Raw genomic sequence first — 20,900 nt, 5'->3', positions numbered from 1 at the left:
TGGGCTCACTAAAATCAATTATTACGCTGCCCCAACTTAAACTGTAGCGACAGCCAAAGCAACAAGGCAGCAAAACCATCAAAAAGTCACCTGTCAAAACAAGAGCGCATAAATACTGGTAAAAGTCAATAAATGCTGTAACTTTTGTGACATGCTGGTGTTATTCCTCTCCAATAATTACCAGATGACAATATAGTTTTAAAACAAGAACATTCTGTAATCAGTGACCCATCTATGCTGCTCAGCCATCTGATCCATCTCAAGGTCACTGTCTTTAGTAACTCGGTAAGAATTACATCATCTGTTCTACTATAGGGCACTTACATCATCGATTGATACCTGAGATCTGAGTGTTGTCAACAAATTCACGTTAGGGATGAGTCACAACTGGGCAGATAGCACAAAGTGAAACTGTTTGGTCCAAGCCACATCCCCATTAAGACCACATTATAAAACTATCAACTCCATTACTTATTACTAGTGTTACAATGGGAACGGAAAGCTGTGTGAGATGGGGTGGGGAAGGTGCCACAGCAGCATACCCTCTGCAAAGACAAAAGATGACAACAGCTTTTGGTTTGAAGAGCTTGCAGCAGCCTGAAGTGTCAAGAGCAACGGAGGGTGGAAGAAAAAGGTGTAAGCAGATGGCAGCAGACCACATGTTATTTCTGCAAGCTTTTGGTGCTGGTTCAGTTTAAGGCAGTCACATGTTCACCTCCAACATTGATAAGCCTTTTAAGCTATTCTAGCTCCCTTTGCCTTGAAACAGATCTGGCAGATGCAGATGGCAAGCTACAGTGTGTCAGTAGGAGATGTGCAAGCAGACAGATGTTGGGTCCTGCATTCCCCTGCAGCTGGCTTGGGAGCACAATGTGAGAGGACACATTCAGAGAAGGAGAGATCAGCTGAAGACGAGTGGGTGAAGGTCTGGGGAAAAAAGAGGGTAAAGACGAGCCACTGATGAGTGAAGCTGAGCAAAAGGGGCTCAGGAAAGAGGGTAGCTAAACTGAACTACTCATCAGCCCAGGGCAGAGAAGGTCACTGAGCAGAGTGGGCCCACAGTCTGTTCTTTGGCTGTGTTTGCAATTGTGCCTCTTCTGGATGAAGTCCTCACAAAAGGGCAACTCCTTCATTGCCACTCATGGGAGACTGTTCAAGAGATGAAGCCTGCTCTACCTACCTTTGCTCATCCAGGCTTTTGAGCAGTTACTGGGACTAGGGTAGACCAAGAAGAGCTCCACTAAAAGTTTTCAGCAAAAACACTCAGAGTAAGATTCAGTAAAAGATGAGAACTTGCACACTAGGGAAGACATAATGTACAGTAGTACCTGGAGACACTGACCTACTTGGCTCCTCCACAGGCATATTGCAAATGACAGTTTCTGTCTCAAATACAAAGAGCAATACAGGGAATAGGAGCCCCAGGGAGAGAGAACACCAAGCCGACATTTTCACCCCCGGATAAACTGAATTAGGTATCAATCCACACTTCAGGACCTACGCAGCCAGCCTCCTTCACAGCAGTGCTCTGTACACCCAGAAGCCCACTGAAGTAGCATGAAGGGTTGTGGGCAACTTGCCTGCTCTGGAAATCAAGCTACAGCCAACAAGGTTCAATAGCGCTAGCCTTAACAGACACCTCTGTGAAATGCAAACACCAGCTCTAGCACCAGCATGGAAATTACATGAGGTTTCTAAATCGTAAGTCAAATGTTGAAAATTAGAAGTTCATGTGCTGTGGCTGCATGTCCTGAAATGCCCTGCAAGGGCAAGAACTTATCTGGCCATTTTAAATGCTGATTTTTAAAGCATCAGATTTTCCATAACCTAAAGGACAGATCACTTCCTTGTCCCCAGGCAGAACTCCACAGTCAGATACACACAGTACTGCACATTGCTCAGCTTTCTGCCTATATACACACAGACACACAGCAGTCGTCTTTAACCAGAGAAGAATAATCATAGCATCAGAAAAACGACCACAAGGAGCTCATCTCAGAGAAGAGATTATTTTATGCCAGTTTAGAGCAAGGTAGTTAATAATAACTGTGTTTTCCTGGTGGGACCTGCTCCTGTATACTTCACAACAAGTAGAAGGGAAAGCATATCCTTTGGAGTAACTTGTGATGCAAGGGCTGCCTCAGCGGGGCTCATTACAGGATAAGGGCATTAGTCCCTTTCTGTTGTTATAAATCCTTGGTGTATTTGCAGTAACAAAAAATTACTTTTGGAGTTGTTTGTTTGTTTTTTAAAGTACGTACAGTTCAAAGTGTTCAGTGCCTTCCTCATGTCACTCTTACAGCAGATTTAATAGGGAAGCACTGCTGGCATCCAGGAAGCACTTTTTACCTTTGCAGACTAGAGAATAATTACACACAGAGAGGCTAAGCCTACCATCCCCTGCGTCAGTTTTCTGCTGAAATAACTCTATTGACTGTTGAAATTAAGATAGAACGAGACTGCAGTAATCTATTACTGAATCAGGCCATAAAAAATAAGATCCGCTTTGTTAGAAATGGAGTTGACTCGAGAGACTTCCTTTCTCATTCCCTATACAGAAAAGCTCTTCTTCTATTCTTTCCACATGAGGAATTCTGAAAAAGCAAGGCCTGTAGGATTCTGGGCTCTTGGTTTTTTTTGGACTGTAATATGCTCCGCAGAAAGCTCAGCACAAAGTGAAGAGCACATTCTCCACAGGTAAGAGGAAATTCAAATCCAAGATGATAATAACCCATCCATACAGCTTACCCCATCGTTTATCAAGCTGATAAATACAAAGTGAAATAAAAAGTTAAATGCTGCTTCAGTTCCTTGACTGCTAGCTCTTTGTCACAGCCTCAGAACCCAGCTGTGTTCTGTGGAGGAGGAAACATGTCAGTGCAGCAAATCTCACCTGCAACAAGAAGTCGTTTATTGTGCCTGTGAAAAGCAAATTGGTATCGTGATCTGCAAGTTTGTATCTCCCAAGCGTTGCTTCTATAATTTGCCTCTCTTTTGGAAAGAGCTAAGATTAGAACAACAATGCAAAAAGTTGCAGTTGGAATTAAATAAAGCTGAACTTCAGGTAAAGTTGCTAGATGAGAAAGGCTGGACGGAGATGGATCTACAGCACAGAATGAAGCACAACACAGTCAAGAAAAATTACACCTTAATTATTAGTGAGAAACTTTATTCTCAGACATCATGACAAAAATCTAAGAAAAAAAAAACCCAACATCTTAAAACATCTCTCCAGTAAGTCAGGTTGATAATTTAAGAAAATGAAAGAAGAAATGAATGGATATTAGAAATTCTTTTCTTTTTTTTTTAGAGATTCTGTGTTCACCTAAAGAAGACAATCTACATAAATGACTTAGGAGGAAGAATGAACTGGAAATCTAAATAAGGAATGAAGTAAAAATCCAACCCTCAATCTGAAGAATCTCACCACTGGATTTCTTTCAAACCCTTTTAAAACACCATTACGTTTCCCAGCAGCGAGAATGAGAGCTTTTGTGTTTCACTGCTGGAACAGTAGCTAGCTGAGTCTGTGCAAACTGAATAGGATGGGATGGGACAACAGTTAGGACAGGAATCCCATATGTCACTGGATGTTCCCATTGCTTTGCAACTCCTTCACTGAGTAAGAAGCACAGAAGAGGAGGGCTTTGCAACAGCTGGCTTACGTCTCCTGGGGCTGAACTCTTCATTCTGCAGCCACTCAGCTCCCAGAGGCAAGATGCTAAGGTCTGAACTCTTACAAGTCCATCTACAATAATAAATTGCAGTCTTCTACACTGCTGAAGTATGACATACAGCAAGGAGCCTCCTGTTTCTCATCCCACTGCCAGCACCTGCTGGTACACTCAGCTTCCACTCTCCCCTCTCACTCCCTCCAGTGTTTTCAGCCATCCTGTACTCAGTCTCCAGGAGTTCCTCCCCTCTCCTGTACCTTCTCAGCCAATCCCTCAACCTGTTGCTCTTTTCCAAGTTGCTTGGCTTTCCCACTTCTCTCCCAAACACTGTGGTTATCCATCCTGCTGCTCCTTCTCCTAGATGGCAATCTGATTTTAGTAAAATAGGGTGGTGGTTGCTTTTTCTTTTTCCCAGTAAAAACAACAACAACAAAAAGGTAGCATGAATCTATGGTGCGTTGATGAAAGAATGAAGTATCACCTTTGCTCTTCTTCCTTCCAGAAGGTGAGACACAAAAAATACCATTATCAAAGGCAGAGATTAAGTTTATAAAAGGTAACTAGAATCAGTTTTTGGGACAGATGAGTCGACACCCCTTCTTGTCCAGATAAGCATCAGGCTCCCACTGCCTTGTTATTACATGATTTCAGAAAGAAGTCACCTTCCTCAGCATAGTAGCTGATTCATAGAATCATAGAATGGCTTGGGTTGGAAGGGACCCTAAGGATCAAAAATTTCCAGCCCCCACCACAGGCAGGATATTCTCACAAGAAGCCTTTCCATATATAAAGGAAGAGTGGGAAAAGCCCACAGCATAAGAGAAGAAGAAGCACAGAGTGATCAAGGGTAATGCCCCTACATGAGACTGCAAGTTGGCAGCACCACTGTAAGTGCACAGAATACAGGGTTTCTCGGCCTCAGCTGCACCAAGCAGATAGAGGAAAGCTCTTCTCATAGAATCATCACAGGATGACTCGGGTTGAGACAGGACCATAGAGGAACCATCTAATTGCAATGCCCCTGACGTGGGCAGGGACACCTCCCAGTAGATCAGGCTGTGAAAGGACCCATCCGACTTGGCCCTGAATGCCTCCAGGAATGGAGCATCCACTGATTCTCTGGGCAACCCGCTCTCCTTCCATAGCTGGGAAGTACAACATAGCTGCAGAAGCAGCCTTTCTTAACCACAGACTTTGGTTAAAGAGATGCTTCACAGGACACAAAAGCCAGAGAGGATGGTCCCCAGAGAACACTTCCTTACTGAGTCATAGAACCCTTGGAGTTGGAAGGGACCTTTAAAGGCCATGTACTCCAACTCCTCTGCAATAAGCAGGGACATGCACAGCTAGATCAGGTTGCCCTGGGACTTATCCAACCCAACCTTGGAAGTCTCCAAGGATGGGGCATCTACCATGTCACTGGGCAACCTGTTCCAGAGCCTTACCACCTTCGCTGTAAAAGACTTGTGTCTAACCTAAATCCATCCTCTTTAAGCTTGAAACCATTTCCCCCCGTTCTATTACTACAGACCCTGCTCAAGTCTGTCCCCTTCTTTCCCATAGTCCCCTTTAGATACTGTAAGGCTGCTATCAGGTCACCCTGGAGCCTTCTCTTCTCCAGGCTGAACAGCCCCAGCTCTCTCTGCCTGTCTTCTTTTACTGAGGCTGGGGATGTGCACTCCTCTGGCAGCCACACTTAATGACTGTTTCATCCTAGTGCACCTCTGAAAATTACACCTCCTCACTGCAGCCAGCCTTCATCTCCAAATGCTGAACACCATGATGAAAACAATGAACAGCAAAGTGGCATAAAAGCTTAAAAAAGCTTGAGTAACACACAGCAGGTGTGTTCAGTGACAGCAGCTTGGAGTGTGGAAATTATTAACCCTTTTTTCCCCTCACCCTCCAAATGAGCACCTTCTGCTTCTCTGAGGACAGGCCCTGGAGAAAGCAGAACTGCACAGGGGCTGCCACGAGCAACAACTTGCTTTGCAAAATGAGCAGGCCATCCCAAAGTCCCAAATATGATGGGCAGAAATACTGCAAATGTGTTCAACCACACAGAAAGCTGTGCCATGCAGGCTGCACTAATGGCAAGGAAAAACTCAAATATGACCACGTACCACTGCAAAGGTCTTTGGTGCAATGGGTAGGGGACAGAAAAAGGTCTACCTTCAAGGAGAAAAATGCACTCAGTATAGAAATGAAAGTGAATAAAGCAGAATCTTCCTTCCAGAAACAGAATTTGGTGCCCACTGTCACTGGGGAATGAGAGCTGTGCCTGTGCTGTACACAGCTCAGTGATGGCTCTTTCCTGCTGCCCATGGCTTCAGGACTTCAGCAGAACTAATGCTGGTGCTTTCTAGCAGAGAAAGCAGGACCAGATATATATATATATATATATATATATATATATATATATATATACCAGGTATATTCAAACATGGATTGAAGTACACTTACTCTATTTTACTCCTGAACAGCAGAAACTGATGGTAGCACTCAGTAAAGACTTGTTGAGCATATTCAAATGAACTCAGTGCATTTCTATGTGCAATTAATTTTGATTTATTTGAAGGCACTCTGTTAGCATTCAGTTTTTCTGCTTCCTAAAACTCCAATTAGTGAGGGCCGAGCCTCAATCTGAAACTATTTCATGAGTTGAAAAAAAAAAGATGGAAAAAAAGGGTTATTATCCAAACCAATAAAGTATTTTTGGGGAAAAAAAATAAAAAAAATAAAAATTCTTTGCATCCTGAAGAGGAACAAATGTTTTAAGGACAGAGGCTGGGCAAGCTAGATTAAATAACTGAAGCAAGTCAAGACTCTGGAAGCCAGCTTTCATTTAATCAGAAGGCTCGTGGTGTTTCTGCCTCCATTATTAGTCCTCTACTTTCTGCTGTTCTGATTAGCGTTTACGTGCCCTGCGGTCTCAGAAAACCAACTAGCTCCAGCGTCTCTAAAGCAAAGCAACAAAGAAACAAGCATGCCTTATTTGTGATAAACTTGAATACGTAGTTAAAAAGCATTTCCAACAGCTTTTATTTTGTAATAGCTTTGATTTTCCACTTCAATTTTCTCTATTATTTCAAGTCAAACATTTAGGAAAAATAAAACCCAGATTATTTCTTAAAACACTTGCCCTAGTCAGAAGCACATGGGGTTGGTACTGACCGTTCATCTGCCTTCCCCAAAGAACTTCAACACTCTTCAGCACCCACCATGGTGGGCCCTCTGCTCCCAACAGAGGTGGACAGACCATGCCCATGGATTGGCATTGTATTCCAGCATCTACACAGACTCATCAACCTTCAGGTTACAGGTACTCCCTAAAGAGAGGATATTTGTGGAGGTATGCTTTCATGGTTACATTTAGAAATACTGCATTTTGACACAGAATAGAAATCCACATGTGGATTTTTCAGTTACTTTCCAAATACCTTTTCTTTCTCAGTCAAACAAAAAAGCCAGTTACACTTAACTTGTGCTGCATAAGCAAGTTCCTCTCACAATATACCAAGAGCTTTCATACGAAGCTGGTTGGCACTTCAGACCCTGAGCCAGGTTTGTTAAAATCTGTCCAAATACCGTAAATGAAATGTGAAGGGGCTGTGCTACAAATAGAGCAACTGCAGAGGCTACGGCCCTGCCTACATTCGCTCTCGTGTATTTTTACACAAAGCCTAGCACTGTATGATGTGGGTGCCAGCTATAGCTTGTACCGTGCTGCCAACACAACAGGATCCAAAAGCAGATAACAAGGAAAATTCTAGGGCAGGAATAAGATTCGTTGGGGTTTTTTTTTGTTTTTTTTTTTTTTTAAGAATCATCATTGTAACACGTTTTATAGACATCGAAAATATAGATGCAAACTGCACTACAACTGTCAGTCAAAAATCATCTCAAAGTTATCACCTCCCTACCAGAAGGGAGACTTTCTGAATAAGGTACTGCTCCAGCGCCTGCCTCCACTGCAGGAAGTTTTGTACGGTGATATGACAACGCCATGACAAGTTCACAAAGCGCATTGGGCTGCACGGGATGCATGAGGCCATCTGACAGCTCAGGGACCCTGCTACAGCCCTGCCAGCACACACAGCCTTAGCACAGTGCATTCAGGTTCATGGGAACTTTATGACGTAACTAACTGCCCAGCAACATCTTGCAGCACCAAGTTTGCCTTCTTTCCTCCCTCCCATCTCACTGAATGCAGAGGAATGCTGCCTGGCCAAGGGCTTGTTCCTTGCTCCTTGTTCTAAGGGTGAAGCACGCTCTTCAACACTCGGATTTACCACAGCAAACTTTTAGAAAGTGGCATCAGAGGACAGAAAACAAACAAACAAAATCTCGCGTGGGATTGTGGAAGAAAAACTTTTGAACCAGTCGCCTTTTCGTTTCATTAAATAGTAATAAAGTAATTAGAGAGTAGAAATCCAGCTTGAGCTGCACATCCCTACCGAAGCAGCTGCAGACTTCTTGAAGAGTTGACTCCTACCGAGGTTTGAAAGGGTCAATAGCTCTGCCACCCTTGAAATATTTTATCTTTCCTTCTCTTTCTTCCCCACTGATGATGCTATGCTGTAGTAACCTTCCCTTTGTCAGAGATACAGACAACCTAGGAGCTTTCTTGTGGTGCTTCACACACACGTACAGAGAGCAATTAGAGCAGTGCAAGCACCCCCACATTCTGCTTGTCCTTTTAGATGCACTCCCACATATGCGTGGATGTGTGAAAAACAAAATGCAGGTTTCAAGCAGATAGGGAGCACTCACAAGCCTGTGGTTCCCAGCCTGGTACTGAGCACACATGGGTCTGTGCTGGAGAAAGCTGTCTCTGCAGCAAGAAGAGCTTCAGTAGTAAAGGTCTGGGTTATAAAGATTGCAGCCACATGAAAGAAGAACGCCCAAGCAAACTGCACATATTTACCACATTATTTATGTGCCTGATCATTACTATAAAACAAATTATAATGCGTGCAAGTGCTTATCAATCCCTGTAACAATCTAATGTAATGCTGTAACCCTCCAAACCCTACAATACCACCCTGTGGCATTGCCTTGGGGCTCCCATAGTGCCGACTGGACTGCAACAGGATTTAAGCCTTTGGCTTTTTTATCAAGGATTTGAAAGACTTGGGACTGTTTCGTTTTCCTTTTTTTTAGTAACTACACAAGAAATGCTGTACTCCAAAATATATGGCAAGTCCGGGTTCATTAGATTCCTAAGCAGAATGACCTGCTCCTTAAAGAAGAAAAAAGAAACAAAGAAACAAAGACAGTTTGAAATAGAAACATGTCTAGTAGACATCGTCAATATCTATCCTCTCTTGAAAGATCAGGCCTGCCACACACTGAACTTCTGGAAAGGGATCAGACAAAACTCCACCATCCTTGCCTGTTTTTTCTACTTTACATCGATTCCTAAAGACTTTGGCTGACAAATGCCATCAGTTTCAGGCTGGAGCTTAGCCCTGACCAGGTGCTAACCCAGCACACTGCTGAGCTCTGCCCATCACAGCTCCTCTCAGCTCCTCACTGCCTTCCTGATGTATTTATTTGGCTGGCAAAACAAAAGTAATGCTCACTGCACCCAGTGTTAGCCACTCGTTATTATTACTATCACTCTTTCTCCATGTGGCTCCAAGGAAATCTTTGCATTAATCCCCACTTGCTGAAAGCACCGTTCAGACTGGCTGCCAGGCCTGAGCGCCCCGAGCCAGCCCACAGTCCTGCTGCAGCCCTGAGGGTGCTCTGACCTCAATAAGCACACACAGCCCAGTGACAGGACACCATGCCAGCATAAGGCTCCAAGCTAAATATCCAACTCCACAATCAAACACCGATCACAAGGAGCTTTATTACATTTGGGATTTATTACGGAACTGCCTCAAATTTCTGTTTTAAATTATTCCTCCCAGCAGGTTCTCCTTCTTTTTGCACTGCCTTCCTTTCCACCAAAGGCATTTTAAGTTCTTCATTTTTACTATAACCTGGAGAACAAAAAAGGTCTCAAACACCTCTACTTCGTTTGCAGAGCTGGAGAACATCTGGATCCTGAGATGACAACAAAAGAAGGGAAGTTGTATAACTGCATACCTGCACTAAGAGGGTGACTATTCCTAAGAATATTCAGAATGCAACAAAGGAAAACTACGGATAATCAGAATCTTCTACGGAGTGTTTCAATTTTCACTCACGGAAAAAGAGCTATATTTAGTAGGCATTATACATTACTTTATCTTCTGGTAAATTCAGTGGAATTAAGAGAACCAGATGGCCAGATATCTATGGAGTATTCAGATCTATTACACTGATGCAGAAACATTAGAGAGGAAGAAATCCTACACGTCTTGAGAGTAAGTAGCCTGTGCAGACCACATAATAACAAATGACATCATTATGCACTGCCTCGAAGAAAATGGCCTTTTGACTTTCAACAATTTATGTGTGCCGTGGAATGTCAAGCTCTTCACATTTTCTTTTCCATTAAAAAAAAAACCCTGAAGCGCTATTCCCTCTGATTAAGCACTAAGACTGCGCAGTGAAAAACCTCTACTCCCAAAAAACAATCATTTGGCAACCTCGGTGATCACAGGATTTGAAAATCCTGGTATTACAAAACACTGGTTTACTATTTAAGGGTGAGTGAAAAATGAAAAGCACAGCTCCGAATCCCAGCCTGAAAAAGCCAACCCGCCCACCTCAGCATCACTGATGCACACAGAGAAAAACATCCCAACCATGGGGAAACATTATCGCTGGCTTATTGATCACTAGCAAAGAAAACTTCCTGGACCAATTGTGTCAGCATCCTCTCCTGATGGAAGAAGCTTAACAGCGAGCTGATGGCACAAAGAGCAAGCCTTTGTTCAGTATGAAACCCACCCCAGGGTGCAGCACAGAAGAAGGATGAAGCATTGCCAAGGCTCCATGAGAGGTGCAGATTGAGCACCCTGCCGAGAGCCCAGCTCTGGGGTTGATTTTGCCATCCAAGTGATGGAGAAACCCCCATGTCCCCACTGAGGTGCTCAGGCAGGTATCAGTGTGCCACATGCAACCTCCAGAGGCAGTCCCTGGAAAGCAAAGCCTGATCTGCTGCACTCTGCTGTCCAGCAAACAGACCCCGAGAACTGGAAGACGAAGGAAGGGAGAAACATCAAAGTTAACATACAACTGAAATTCAGCCTGAAATTCCACTTGAAGAATCACTGTTTCAGGCACATTCCAAGAATAACAATAGCAGCTCTATTTCAATGTTATGGCTGTAGTTACCCTAACACTGTTAGGGTACCACCGTGTTTCTGAAAGACAATCAATGACCATCAGAAAAGGGAATAGTTTTGAGATGAAATCTGATGTTCCATTTTCTCAGCCTGCAAATAAACGTGATGAGCACTGACATGAAAAGCATTTCAACTGTGCAAACACTGTTTTGTTCTATAAACACTAATAGGAAAGCACCTACCAACGCAGCCACGACTAGGCCTAGCTGATTAAAAACTATTTTAAGCAGCATCCCCATACATCGTGTTAAAAATAATTTAATGTTCTGTTTTATAACAGGGAACTGAAAAACAAGCTGACAACCAAAGAACTGTAGCGAAACACAGGCTCTGGTTTTAAAGGACATGTTGTAGAGGATCATGAGAAGATTTTTTTCTTTTTCCTCCACAAGTTTTAACACGAATACGTTCTCTAACATCCCTAAAAAGTATCTGCTGGAGGGTTTCCCTCCTGCTTACCCACTAACTGCCCAGCCTCCACAGAACTGAACAAATTGCATGTGCCAGCCCAGTTAATTCAAGCTCACAAATTGCTACCCCATCACTGGCAGACATGTACCTACACAGCGTTTTCCCACACAGGTTTTACTGGTTTACGTTTAGATATTGATATTTAGATATCCATAGTGTGTGAGTGTGAAAGTGTGAAAAGTGCACAAAGGCTAAATTAATCAGGCAACTTATATTTGTTTCAAGCTGTTTCTAGAGTGTCAAGTGCTCTTTATGCACACGAAAATGCCTGGGACTTGTGCTTTTTATAGTACTGATGTGAGAACCCTGCGCCATACTCCCAGTGCTCCCAGCTTACATTTCATATATCTTTGTTCAATTCACTGTGTTGGGGTTTATAGCAAAAAAAAAAAAAAAAGAAACAACCACCCAACAACCGCTCTCAGCCGTGAAACTAACTTGTGATTAACTGGCAGGAACATCGCAATTACAGCCAGGAAGAAAAAAGCACCGCTCAAAACTCTGAATATTTTTATCTACACATATGTGATTACAAGTGACTTCTTTGACACCAGATATGCCATGCATTCTGTGCACATCGCTGCAGCTTTAACTATGAACTTCTCTCTCCTTAACCCTTTTGAACACGAGCAAATTGTTCCACTCACAAAACCGAAATCCAGAAATCAAATCTCCCCGGGGTTTCCCCAACTAAATCACAGCATCTTGTCCCATGCAGGGGCAACGTCAGTGTTCGTGTACCTGTGAATTCCTTTTAGACTTCTTCAGCTAACTCAAGCACCTGGAACACCATCCTGCTAGGGGCAGGATCAGAACTAGCAAAGCCCCTTTTATTTTTTGGAAGCAGTTCTGACTTACCATTACGCTCAAGTACTATCATTCTCATTAGCAAGGCCTGACGCAAGCCAGCATGTCAGCTTTGGTGCCTTCCTACTGGAAGGAGAAGAAGCCCTTCATGAGCAGATGGACCATCCAACACACTGAATATACTTCCAGTACTAAAACTTCAAGTGTACTAAAAAAGAACTTTTAAGGAGAAGCCCTAACTGACAGTCCTGTGTGCGGATCCCGGGCACAGCACCAATTGCTGCCATGTCATGTTGCAGGCTGGAGAAGACAGCCCAGTTGTCTCCAGCGAACAGGTCGTCAAGGGATTGTTTTCTGCTAGGAAATAATTAGACTAACAACACATTTCTGTTAAAACACTGTGCAACAATAAAAAAGGTTCTGATACCAGGCTTAGATTTCAAAAAGCATAAATTGATAATGCACATCATTTCAGAGATGTGACAGAACTCTAAGAAAGGGTTTTGTCCTTTAGTGACCATCAGCAAAGGTCAAATACAAACATGCAGTTGGGAATGAGAGGTTCTGAGCACTGGGAACACATCCTGCACGGGAGTAACTCGGGTCAACAACCAGGGAAATCAGGCTGGTCAGGACTAGCTGAAAACACCACAGCTGTGGTCTGGACTTCCCTGTATGAAGGATAAATGTAAGAGCTAGGTTGGGCAGACAAATGCTAAGAGCTCTGCAGACAATCCTCTGGCAGCGTCACCCACATAAGGCAGGTACTGACGGCATCTCACAGATAGTACTTGTGGAGCTCTGATACTGTAACACAGCTAAAATCCAAGGAATGCATTTTTCAAGTAGCAGAGATGATAGTCCATTTATTTCAGAGGAGAAGGCCGATAACACGCTTCACGAGTCACCAACACGGTGGAATTCATTTATTGCCTCTCATTCTCAGAACACGTGGGTGCAGGAATTACCAAACACTTGTACCAACTTGCTAAGCAGCGGTCTGTCTCCTTACATCTTTAGCTCCTAACATTTGCCCAGAGAACCATCTCTCCTGGTCACTTCCCAGCACAGCCCGTATCACAGCACGAGGCAGGGGCCATGCAGCCGACACAAGCAGCGTCCTGCAGCACCGTGCCTTTTCGGCGCAGCGCTTTGAACTCAAACCTGCAAAGTGACAGTTCTGAAACGCGTTTTAGCAAGCAGCTCCCGAGGCTGCAGCCCCAGACTGCTGCTGCCACTGACCTGCAGTGCTTCACTCCCACCATTGCTCTGGGTGTGAGCAGAAGCCCTCCCCGCCACGCACACTCGCTCACACACGCTGAGCGTTACATCATGCGCTTCGCCGCTAATAGTAAAGCCGGCAGAAAGGAATTTTATTTTTACACTTTCACACCACCCACTCCTAATTACTGTCAATCAGTGTCTCCTGCATAGTACACACTGCAAATGTGCACGGCCTTATTTGTGCTGGGGTTTTTGGCAAAAATTTCCACCCTTGCTAAAAACCAACCAGGCCCCCTGACTGCTGATGGACGCACGTAGGAGCAGCCGGCAGGCACGCCGCTTTCCCCAGGAGCCATCACAACTCTCTGACTTCAGGGCACGTTTCTATCAGTGCACTTCTGCTTCTCCTCTGCCAGGACACAAGTGGGAATGCGTCTGTAGTTGCGCTCCCAATCTGTCCCAATAACCACCACAGCAGCAGAAGCCGGGGGGTAATTCTGCCCCCAAACCCGCTTTCCCAGCACACGTGCCTGCACACCACTCATTTCTTTTTATAGCCTGCTTTTCCTTCTGATGCAAAAGTAAATCCAGCTCAGATGATTTCCCTGCCTTAACTTTTGTATAAGAGGAAGACAGAAAGCTAAAAAAAGAAAATTAGACACTTCAAGAAATCCGTGATTAAGACACAGAAACTAACAAGACAGATGGGCTGAAACGCTCAGGGAGTTTCAGTTCATCAGCCCATGTTTTTCAAAGTAAGCTATTGTCTTCCTCATTTAACGTTCTTAAATCCTGTTTTTCTGTCCAATAACTTGGCATCATTTCTAAACTTGGAGTCCCCTTGCTGGGCATTCCAAAATAAACCCCAATATTTACTCAGAGGGCACAGCCCTAAAACCTCGCTATGATTTTTCTCCTCTCCCATCCTTATCCTCTGTCGAGTGCAGATATACACCATTGCTGGAGCGCCCTGCCACAGAGCCCTCAAATCTCACCTGGCTGCATGCATTTGCCCTATGAGGCTTGTTAGCCAGTAGAGACAGGTAAGCACACTATCACAGCTACACGTGCCAGCCGGTGTTCCCTAATGCATCCTGCAAAGCAACAGCTCACAGTTCTCAGGTGAAGCTCCACCTGGTGTTACCCTCCAAGCCACATCTCGCTTTGCTCCTGCATGGAGGAACGGCTGCTGACCCTGGAGACATACTGGAGGCCAGCTCTGCAGAAATGAAATCCCTAGGGCTAAGGAGAAGTCAGTGCTGTGCTCACTGAGAGCAAGAAGGGACCGCTTCTAGCAAGGGGCTCCCCAGCACCCAGAATGAGAGCCCAGGCCAGTACCCAGGGCAGCCCTTTCTCCACTGAGAATCAGTTCCTCTTCTCTGCAGGGTGCACAAAGAAGCCACTAATTGAGGGGAAAAAAAAAAAAAAAGAAAGAGATGAGATAGGGGGGAGAAAGAAGGAAAAAAAACCAACAAAACCTGTGACTCCGCACTTGGCAAAAGCCAGCACTCAGCAACAACAGCCGAACGCTGAGTCACTCCTTTCCCTTCCACCTGGCGAGAGGCTGCCCAGATCCATTCAGCAGAAAGCCTCTTTTCATTGAAACTGGCATAAATCTGGAGTAATTCCCTCCGTTCCGATGGAGCAGCTCAGGATTTACGGCAGCGTGACACGGCAGGCAGAATCCGGGCCATGAGGAGCTGCAGCCCAGGTTCTCCTGCACGGAGCGTGCAGCTGCGTTCCCGTGGGCCCCGCTGCAAGCCGAGCTCAGCGCTGACGCCGGCGCTGCTTCTATTTTTCACGATGCTGTAATCTCCAGCAGATGCTCTGTGAGCAGAACCCTCAGAAGAAATTTCCCTTCTTCACGCACTTGGGGAAGATTTTGACAATCTATGAGCAGAAGAATGTTTAATAGTTTGAATTAATTATTTTTTCAGATTTTTTTTTTTTTTTCCAGATTTCATTTAGTGCTCTAATTTGGTTTTGCCAACATTTATATAATAATTATTTTTAACGTCTCACTGGACTGTGTGAAACAAGAGTTCAGAAGGCAGCAGAAATATCTTCTGTGCAGATGATGTGTGAACAAGCAAGGGAGAAGATCAAGATTCAGGGAATACCAATCAGCTTTACCAGACAATTATCTACTGTATTTATGCTCTCAGCTTAAGGAACAGCATTGTGAGAGGATTTAAGCATGCATTAGAAGGCTTCTATGAGAAGGAAGGAGCCTGAAAAAGCTGCAGATATGCCCCCCCTCCCAGTGTACTACTGTGTAATTGCAACCAAAATAACAAATGGCATGTGAGCACAAAAGGCAGCCTTCGAAACAGGGCTCTTTCAACAGATAAGAGTTTCCTCTTTGCTATAAATATAACACCTATGTAAAAAAATGCATTTGTACATATAACCAGGGTTTTTCCAAACAAATGCAACCGGTCTTGTCTGTCTTGGTTAAGTACATTTACAACGTTTAAGAATAGGATGTAACTGCTCAGAAATGGCAATGTGCTTGTAGTGCTTTCAATAGGGGGAACACAATGTGCTCTACAAATATTAATTTAGCCTGAACAACCAGAGAGGTATGCAAATATTACTCCCAGCTTCTACTGGAGAAGGCTGAGCATGGAAGGAGCTGCAAGGGTGATTTTCAGCAGCCTGCTCTGAGCAGGGAAAGCTGGGGCACCTGCGTGTCTGCGAGTACTTCTTGCAGTAGTCGTGTCCTGACTGACCTCCTAGCTACACTGCAAATCACAGCCCGAAACTGAAGCCCTGCTTCTCCTCAGGAGGCCCAGACAAGCAAGCACTTTCTGCATCCCGACAGGTTTCGCCGCCAGAATCAACAAGGCAGTGTGTGGACATGGGTGCACCTCATGGCACCTCCCAGCTCCTGCCTGCCCCAACCATGAGACCCAGCTGGGACACACCAGAGCTCCCTCCCTATGGAAACCAGATTTCTGGGGACTGCACAGAAGTAAGTGGTCTGGACACAACCAGAGACAGCACCTCGACTCACAACCAGGAAAGCAAGAGCATCACTGGTTTTGGCACTGACCAAGATAAACCACTGCAGCCGTTTATCTGGGCAAGAGGAATTGCAAACAATCCACGTTGCGTGTTGCTACTCAAAACATCATTCAAAAAGCTGTTTTGGTCATCGACGGGGTAAAAGCAGAGCAAAGCAACTGTCAGCAGCTTCTTGTCTTCTGGGGAAGGACAATGCTGAATAACCCCTGGGGCACAACTGATAAGGACAGGCCTAGAATGTGAACAAGGCCGACAGGCCTCACTGCCTATTTTGCTTGTTTACGTTCCATCTCTAATTCAAAGGGTGGAAAGAAACTTGTGAAGTAAAAGAAGCAGACAAGGAAAGAAGAGCAGAAATAGTAAGGGATAAGTGACCTAAAAAGAAGCATCTTCTGGGCCATTTTTTTTCTACCACGCAACAGAATATCAGCAGAAGAGCATGAAAGGCAGAGAAATGGGTTATCTCTAGCAGATAGCGCCCTGCAGCTCCTTCCACCCAGTGACAGCACTTTTGACCAGCAGCCCAAAGAAGGAAATCCTCAGAGCAACCGTGGCACTTCAGACACGGTCCAACTCCTTCCCTCCAACACCTTGGGTTTCCATTACCACTGTTTGTTTACAAATATTTTACTTAGAATCTTCCATGTGAGCATCTGTCTCAGAATGATCTTTTTGGGGGAAGTTTCAGCAACATGAAAGTTCACATATGCTGCAGAAAGAGAGTATGCAAATAGGTAGCTCAGACTCTATTAAATTTACCCTGCTGCTGTTGATGTTACTGGTTCATTGAGATATAAAAGTGGTTTCAGGTTGTGGAGTATGGGTAAAATTCTGGCAAACATGTTATGCTGATCAGAAATGTGTCTTTGGCTACTGCTCTAAAAAAAATCACCTAAATGCAGTCCATTTCAAATTGTTGGGGAAGAAAAAACAACAAACAACAGCTAGCCTTCAGACCTTTCATCAAAACAAACTCATGCCTCAGGCTTCAACACAGCTCCATCCTGGCCGTGGCATCTACAAAAGGGTCTGTCCTCACGGGACTCGAACAGCTTTGGGACTTTCTACATCAAGAAGCTACAGTTGGTACAGAGAGGTGTAATTACTTCAGTATGTTGTTCTTTACCTGAATATGAACAGAAACAAGGAAGAAACACAGAAACATTAAAAAAGATGTAGAGATTCCTGTTTGATTTTGCTTACAAAAAGTAAGTCCAAACTAGAAGCAAGGTACCAGCAGTTAAAATATCTCCAACACAGAACTTATTGGTGCAAATATTTTCTGGTAACACAGCATGACTGTATCTAAGATTCATGGTCTGCTGTTCTCTGAAATATTTTTCCCTTTCAAGATCAACACAGAGAGAGTGACACTGCCGTGCCAAACCGTCCTCCCTGTGCTGCAAGGCACCTTCACTTCAACCCCACACAATGCTGCATCTTAATTGTCAGAAATCTTCGTTAACAAATTTCCCTTTTCAGTTTTTGTGAACTGTGCTTTTCTTTTTGTTTGTAAACAAAGAAACAAATGAACAAAAAGCCAGAATGTAGAAAAGCTCTGCCAGAACTCAATTAATAAATAATGAGCATCGAGTGTTTTTGATCATTTCCTTCTGTCTGAGCCTCACAAACTGAGAGTAAAACAGTGTATGACCCTTTATAGAACAATTTTACTATCACATTACGTTCTCACTGGAAATGAAGCAAAACAAATAGGACATTCTGAATGGGAATGGCTCATCTAATTTGGTGCAACGTTAACCACTGGAAGTACAGGGAGAAATACACCATGCAGTTGCACAGCAGGATTTGCAAAGCATCTAGCTATTCACACAGAGAAATGCAGCAAGCCCTAGCACAACCTGAACTAACGTTCTCCTACACTCTGTGCTATGGAAATGTAACACTTTTCTCCTCAAAGGGCTGTATGATTTTTTGCTGAGCCTTTTGCATCGTGTTAATGAAGTTACAACTTGAGCTTGAGCTCAAGCAGCTTCTCCAGAGGTATGAATCCAGAGGGAGGGGCAAGAAAGGAGAGAAGTAAAGATATCCTACCCCCTTGCTCTAACTGGAGGCACGGGAATGGGACAGGTTATTTTCATACTGAAAATAAGTTACTGGAAAATATTAACTAACAAAGGGTTTCTGAGAAGGGGAAGAGTGTCAGAGGCTGGGAAAGTATGTTTTGTTACCCTAGAGGAAAAAAAAAGGATGAGGAGGGAACACTTTGTGCTACATAGTATTAGAGAAAAGAAACACATATAGAGACAACTACACAAGAAGCTTCCACTGCTGTCTTAAAAAATACAGGGCATGAGAACAGATTCTATCTCTATTGGCCTAAAGTTACATGACAGGAATACGTCATTTTATACCAGCTTCCTTCATTTATAGGACACAGGATACAGAACAGCTTTTTATGTCCTGGCGTTCCCAAGTGCATCATCTGTTTGCATTTGGAAACTACAATGACTGAGGTGCCCACCGTACATACTGAACAGCCAGAATTCATGAAGTGAGGGAAAAGTCAAGCCTTCCATTACTTCAGACCCAATTTGACGAAAGCAAGCTTCAATTCACCTCTATCCAAAGCATAAACACTTCCCTTAAAAACAGCTTAAATGCCAGTACTTTTAGAGGGTTCTGTCTGAATATTATAAACTCCATAGTGAATAAAACACACACACACACACACAAAAAGTAATGTTTGTTGACACGTCACTGAAAAGAAGCAAATAATGGCTCACAACACAAAACAACCTAATGATAAATGTGGGGAAACGTACTCTTTGAATGATTTATGCATGACCCATAAATTTTAGTAAGATACAAAGAATATAAATTCAGCAGTTCCAATTTGCTTTCACACAGGCAGTATTTCTTTATGAATGTATCTCAGTGCATACTTGCTCTCTCTCTGAAACTCCTGTTAGACATGTAACAATCATCTGTTTTGTGAAAGACTGCACTTGACCTCTCAGAAGAATCACATGCACACCAGCTTTCTCAAAAGGACAGCAACAGCAACAAAACAACAGGTGGACACCAGAATAGAAGAGAGGACAGCCTTTCTCTTCTGCCTCTTTAAAAGATACCGCTGCCTTTCATGCAGATGGATAATGCTGCACTCACATAACAGAACACGGATTTCTCCTAGAAACTGCAGCTATAATTGTAGCTATTGCTTATACTGCTTCCACCCTGTTAGTGTTACGACTGTCCACAACACCACAGCTCAACCCAATTGCCAGAACTTCTGATAAATGTCTAACCGTTCTATGTAACACACAAAGAAAACCACCCTCACAATGCTACCTCCTTTATCTATTACATTATTTTTAACAGCAAGAGCATTAAAAAGCAATACTGTTTCCCTTCCCTTCATTGTCTGGAAGCCCCACATCAGTTCAGAACACGGATTCATTGGATGCTCTGCCCACTTTTGCAGATAACACGCTTTTAAGGAGAACACGCTGTAGTTTTATTTTTAATCATTCATCAAGCGCTATCTCATTCAATCTAGTAAGAACTGGCTTTCATCATTTCCTTTTGCTGTATATGTTATCTGCCTGCAGTTACTACACATCATACAAAACAGCCATCCAAATGAATGGGCTGTGTTGTCCTGTTTACTCATATTGACAGCTTACACCTTGGGTAAGGACACGTGAGAGGCAATATGTATTCTCATCACAACAGGCGAGGCACGGCAAGTCCATTTCTCTGCACAGAAATAGCATGTTGGGCCAAGCAGCAGCAATAAGAAACCCAAGAAACAAAGTTCCTGACCACCTCTTATTTCCCTGCACTGACAAGAAGAAAAAAACCCACACAGTCAAAGCGCTGGGCAATTCTATCATTTCATGCAACCAGCTAGTCTGCCTGGGACTCGGTCTGTTTGACTGGAAAGCATTATCTATGGAGCACACTAAGATTCTTAGTAGATGTTGTTTTTTTTCAACTATTATTTTTTTTTTTTTTTTTTTTTCCTTTTTTTTTTTTTTTTTTTTGCTTAAAGGAAGGATGGCCCAATAAAAATTTAACGAGATAACCAGCAAGAAATACAACAGCTCTGATTTATAGAATCAGATAAAGAGATCAGAAATCTAAACACTCCTTACAGTCTTCCTTCTCGATTATTTATTGCTTGGCATATTTTCCTTATTCCCTCACAATAACATGCTGGTAGGGCAGCCATCTCACACTTATCTGCTCTTTGCCTAACAGATTCTTGCAATATTATCATTTCACATTTCAAATAATTGAGTGTAGTCTCGTTACCACAACAACACTGTAATGTCGGAACAAGAGAGTGGACTTCAACATACGGTTCTGTGTCACCTTGGCAAGCTCAAGAGAGCCATGCAAAGGGAAGAAAAAGAAAGGACAGCAATGAGAGAGGAGAGGAGAGGAG

At 43.6% G+C, this 20,900-nt stretch overlaps 1 protein-coding gene across 9 annotated transcripts in view; it reads right to left on the bottom strand.

Moving 5' to 3' along the window:
• ATXN1 (ataxin 1) overlaps positions 1-20,900 on the bottom strand; it is a 198,822-nt gene that overhangs the window by 104,508 nt on the left and 73,414 nt on the right. The window lies entirely within an intron of this gene.

This window comes from Centrocercus urophasianus, unplaced genomic scaffold, assembly GCF_019232065.1.
Source record: "Centrocercus urophasianus isolate 14NV4802_14NV808 unplaced genomic scaffold, USGS_Curo_1.0 seq_11, whole genome shotgun sequence".
NCBI classification, from domain to species: Eukaryota; Metazoa; Chordata; class Aves; order Galliformes; family Phasianidae; genus Centrocercus; species Centrocercus urophasianus.
This window is presented reverse-complemented; position numbering and strand designations above follow the sequence as displayed.